Raw genomic sequence first — 6,023 nt, 5'->3', positions numbered from 1 at the left:
AGCCACAAGCTTGGGGATGCTATGTTTGATGAAGATGATATGTTTAGTTCCCCAAGTTTTGATGAGCAAATTTATTATGATGAAAGCATGCCTCCTATTTATGATGATTATTGTGATGACATGTATGCTATGGAGAATAAAGATAACCATGAAACTTGTCATCATGATTTTAATTTTCAATTGGATAGTGCTTCACATGATAGTTATTTTGTTGAGTTTGCTCCCACTACTATTGATGAGAAGAAATTTGCTTATGTGGAGAGTAATAAAAATTCTATGCTTGTGCATCATGAGAATAATGCTTTATGTGATGGTTATATTGTTGAATTCATTCATGATGCTACTGAAAATTATTATGAGGGAGGAATATATGCTTGTAGGAATTGCAATAATATCAAGTTTCCTCTCTATGCGCTTAAAATCTTGAAGATTTGCTTGTTTTACCTTCCTATGCTAGTTGTTTCATGTTCCCATAAGTTGTTTGCTCACAAAATCCCTATGCATAGGAAGTGGGTTAGACATAAACGTGCTATTCATATTCTTCATGATGCTCTCTTTATGTTTCAATTATTTCTTTTATGTAAGCATCATTGAAATCATCATGCCTAGCTAGGGGCATTAAACGTTAGCGCTTGTTGGGAGGAAACCCAATTTTATTTGTGTTCTTTGCTTTTTGCTCCTGTTTAGTTATAAATAATTCATCTAGCCTCTGTTTAGATGTGGTTTTATGTTTTAATTAGTATTTGTGCCAAGTAAGACCTATAGGATCTTCTTGGATGATAATTATTTGATCTTGCTAAAAAAGACAGAAACTTTATGCTCACGAAAACAATTGTTAAAATCACCAGAAAGTGATAAAATACTGATTCCAATTGCAGTAGATCAATAATTAAATTATCTAGGTCTTCCTATTTTGGCAGATTTTTCTGAGTTCCAGAAGTTTGCGTTTGATACAGATTACTACAGACTGTTCTGTTTTTGACAGATTCTGTTTTCTATGTGTTGTTTGCTTATTTTGATGAATCTATGAGTAGTATTGGAGGGTATGAGCCATAGATAAGTTGTAATACAGTGGATATTACACCAATATGAATTTAGAATGAGTTCACGACAGTACCTAAGTGGTGATTTATTTTCTTATACTAACGGAACGTACGAGTTTTCTGTTGAGTTTTGTGTTGTGAAGTTTTCAAGTTTTGGGTAAAGATTCAATGGACTATGGAATAAGGAGTGGCACGATCCTAAGCTTGGGGATGCCCAAGGCACCCCAAGGTAATATTCAAGGACAACCAAAAGCCGAAGCTTGGGGATGCCCCGGAAGGCATCCCCTCTTTCGTCTTCGTTCATCTGTAACTTTACTTGGAGCTATATTTTTATTCATCACATGATATGTGTTTTGCTTGGAGCGTCATTTTATTTTGTTAGGATTTTCTTGCTGTTATTTAAAATAATGTTTTGCATCTCTAGTTTCAATAAAAATGTCAAGGATAGCTTTTACCATGCTTATTTTGCAAGTATACATGTTGCTGTTTCAAACCAGAAAGTTTACCGCTGTTGCAAAAATTCCCTAGAAAAGTCAGAATGTGATAAAATGTTGAAACCTTTTGCATAATAAGATCTGATAAATTTAATACAGTGGGAATTTTCTTTCATAATTGTTTGAGTTAGGTAAGTATGATGAATCTTGCATTCTTTACAGACTGTCCTGTTTAGGCAGATTGCTGTTGTGTTTGCATTGTTTGCATATGTTTGCTTGTTTATTGATTCTATTTGAGGATAGGACTATTAAATATGCAGAGGCATTTAGTAGGCAATGTTGAGTAATAATTTTATTGATTTGCTACAGTAGAGTATCATAAGGTTTTTGCATTGGTTTATACTAACTTATCTCATGAGTCCTTGTTGAGTTTTGTGTGGATGAAGCTTTTGAGATTTAGGGAGACCGTGATATGAGAGGAATTAAGGAGACACAAAAGCTCAAGCTTGGGGATTCCCAAGGCATCCCAAGATAATATTTCAAGAAGTCTCGAGCGTCTAAGCTTGGGGATGCCCCGGTTGGCATCCCACCTTTCTTCTTTAACAATTATCGGTTAGTATCGGTTGAGCCTAAGTTTTTGCTTCTTCACATGATGAGTGCTATCCTTGAAATGCCATTTTATTTTGTTTTTCTTGATGTTTGAATAATATCCCAAGATCTGAAATTCTTAAATGAGAGAGAGTCTTCACAAAGCTACATAATTATTTAACTATTCATTGATCTTCACTTATATATTTTTGGAGTAGTTTGTCATTTACTCATGTGCTTCACTTATATCCTATGAGTAAATGGTTGAATGATTTGAATGTCATAAATCTGAAATTATATATGTTTCATATGCCTTTTCCATGGGGAGTAATGCCTTCACATATAAGAAGTAGAGGTGGTAAATTTTGTGAAGGTTAGCAAACATTGTATTGATCACTTGAACAATTCATGAAAGAATATTGAAGGAAGAGAGATTTCACATATAAACAAACTGTCTTGGACATCTTCTATGATTGTGATCCCCATTAATTATTTTCAAACTTGATCAAATTAGTTGAAGTTGGACAAGGAAGACAACTTAATGAGTTATGCTTGGGTATATTTGTATAAGTTATATTGTTATGGATCCTCTAACATGTGGTGCTTGCTATTTAGAATCCTTTGCTGGCCAAAATATCTGTACTAAGCGGGAATACTGCTTGTGCATACAAATTCCTTGAACCAAATTTCTTCCATGAGTGTCCATCATATCTACCTATATGTGGTATTTACCTGCCGTTCCAAGTAAATTTGCATGTGCCAAACTCAAAACCTTCAAATAATAATTTGTTTTGTATGCCCGAATCACTCATGTAGCGACTAGGGGCTGTCAGTATCTTCCATGCTAGGTGGGTTATTCTCACGATGAGTGGACTCCACTCATCATTCACGAGAAAATGGCTGGTAACTGGGATGCCCAGTCCTATGATCAAAAGTTCAAAAACAAATTCGCAAATAATTTAAACAAACTCCCCCGGGATTGTTGAAAATTGGACGGCACCCGTTGTTTCGGACAAGCCGTGGAGTGTGAATGTTGGTGGAGGGGGAGTAAAATCTTTACCTTTCTGTTTGGGAACCGCCTATAATGTATCTAGTATGGATATTGGGAACTATTGGTCGTTATGTTGACAATGAAAGCATACCTCTCAAAATTATTTTCATCTCTATTTTTGCTTCGAGCTCTGGCACCTCTGCAAATCCCTGCTTCCCTCTGCGAAGGGCCTATCTTTTACTTTTATGCAAGAGTCAGTAGTATTCCTTCTCATTCCAACCTACTCTTTAGTTGGCAAGCATCATCTGATGGAAATATCTAAGCATATATGGCCATTCAAATATATTTGATCATGAATTATTATTGTTGACAATTATCTATATGATAAATAAGTTGGGAGGCGAAACATTAAGCCCCTATCTTTCTATGTGTTTGATGGATGCTATTTGTTCTAAAAATATGCTTTGAGTGGTGGCAATCATGGAAGACTATATGATAGTTGAGTATGTGGAATTTGCTAAATCAAAGCTCTTACATAGACCCTTCCTGAAAATAAGATGAATTTCAATTGTTTGATGACTGAGAACTGTTTGTTGGTTTTCAAGAAAGTTTATGATCTATACTTTAACATGTGAATAGCTTGTTACTTGATCATGAAAAGTTTTATGAGATGATCTACTGTTATGACATATAATGATGCTAGAAAAGGTGATTGGAACAATCATTGATCAAACTTAAGCACTTGCTAGCATTCACACTTCATAAATTATTTCTTTTATCATTTACCTACTCAAGGACGAGAAGGAATTAAGCTTGGGGATGTTGATACGTCTCCAACGTATCTATAATTTATGAAGTATTCATGCTATTATATTATCTGTTTGGATGTTTATGGGCTTTACTAAACACCTTTATATTATTTTTGGGACTAACCTATTAACCGGAGGCCCAGTCCAAATTGTTGTTTTCTTGCCTATTTCAGTGTTCGAAGAAAAGGAATATCAAACGGAGTCCAAACGGAATGAAACCTTTGGGAGAGTTATTTTTGGAACGGAAGCAATCTAGGAGACTTGGAGTAGACGTCAGGGAAGCTTCGAGGAAGCCACAAGGCAGGGAGGCGCGCCCTACCCCCTGGGCGCGCCCCCCACCCTCGTGGGCCCCTCGTGGCTCCCCTGACCGACTTCTTTCACCTATATATGTCCATATACCCTAAAAACATCGAGGAACACAATAGATCGGGAGTTCCGCCGCCGCAAGCCTCTGTAGCCACCAAAAACCAATCAGGACCCTGATCCAGCACCCTACCGGAGGGGGGAACCCTCACCGGTGGCCATCTTCATCATCCCTGCGCTCTCCATGACGAGGAGGGAGTAGTTCACCCTCGGGGCTGAGGGTATGTACCAGTAGCTATGTGTTTGATCTCTCTCTCTCTCTCGTGTTCTTGAGGTGGTACGATCTTGATGTATCGCGAGCTTTGCTATTATAGTTGGATCTTATGATGTTTCTCCCCCTCTACTCTCTTGTAATGGATTGAGTTTTCCCTTTGAAGTTATCTTATCGGATTGAGTCTTTAAGCATTTGAGAACACTTGATGTATATCTTGCATGTGCTTATCTGTGGTGACAATGGGATATCACGTGATCCTCTTGATGTATGTTTTGGTGATCAACTTGCGGGGTCCGCTCGATAACTTATGCATAGGGGTTGGCACACGTTTTCGTCTTAACTCTCCGGTAGAAACTTTGGGGCACTCTTTGAAGTTCTTTGTGTTGGTTGAATAGATGAATCTGAGATTGTGTGATACATATCGTATAATCATACCCACGGATACTTGAGGTGACATTGGAGTATCTTGGTGACATTAGGGTTTTGGTTGATATGTGTCTTAAGGTGTTATTCTAGTACGAACTCTATGATAGATCGAACGGAAAGAATAGGTTCGTGTTATTTTACTACGAACTCTTGAATAGATCGATCCGAAAGAATAACTTTGAGGTGGTTTTGTACCCTACCATAATCTCTTCGTTTGTTCTCCACTATTAGTGACTTTGGAGTGACTCTTTGTTGCATTTTGAGGGATAGTTATATGACCCAATTATGTTATTATTGTTGAGAGAACTTGCACTAGTGAAAGTATGAACCCTAGTCCTTGTTTCCTAGCATTGCAATACCGTTTACGCTCACTTTTACCACTTGCTACCTTGCTGTTTTTAAATTTTCAGATTACAAAAACCTATATCTACCATCCATATTGCACTTGTATCACCATCTCTTCGCCGAACTAGTGCACCTATACAATTTACCATTGTATTGGGTGTGTTGGGGACAGAAGAGACTCTTTGTTATTTGGTTGCAGGGTTGTTTGAGAGAGAACATCTTCATCCTACACCTCCCACAGATTGATAAACCTTAGGTCATCCACTTGAGGGAAATTTGCTACTGTCCTACAAACCTCTGCACTTGGAGGCCCAACAACGTCTACAAGAGGAAGGTTGTGTAGTAGACATCACTTAGCACATCTGCAGGCCCCCTGTGAGCATCACTCTCTTTCCCCTCACCCCACGCGATCGATAGCGAGCTCTAGCAACCGATCCGTCATCGGTCGAAATGCTCCGCCGCACGCGCTCACCTCTGGCGAGGCTCCGGTGGACTAGTGGTCCCGTGCGTGCCTCCATTCGCTTGGTGAGCTCGCGTAGGTGCCGTAGGTGCCGAACACCGATCGTTTTGCCCTCTCCAGCGTCGTTCCCGAACTCGACCGAACTCCGGCGTCCGCCGTGGTTGACGCCGTCGTCAACACCGTCCGTCCCAGCCCCGGCCGAGGCCACAAATGGGTGCGCCCGAGCCCCTGCTTTCGAACGCACCCAACCGTGCATAAAACCATGCCCCGTACAACCGTTTGCTCTCACGCCCGACTCCAGCCGTCCGCCGATGTGCTCGCCGCCGTCACTTCTGGCCACGCCACCGCCA

Source organism: Triticum aestivum, chromosome 5D, assembly GCF_018294505.1.
Source record: "Triticum aestivum cultivar Chinese Spring chromosome 5D, IWGSC CS RefSeq v2.1, whole genome shotgun sequence".
Taxonomy (NCBI): domain Eukaryota; kingdom Viridiplantae; phylum Streptophyta; class Magnoliopsida; order Poales; family Poaceae; genus Triticum; species Triticum aestivum.
The sequence above is the reverse complement of the archived record's forward strand: the minus strand, read 5'-3'. Positions refer to the sequence as shown.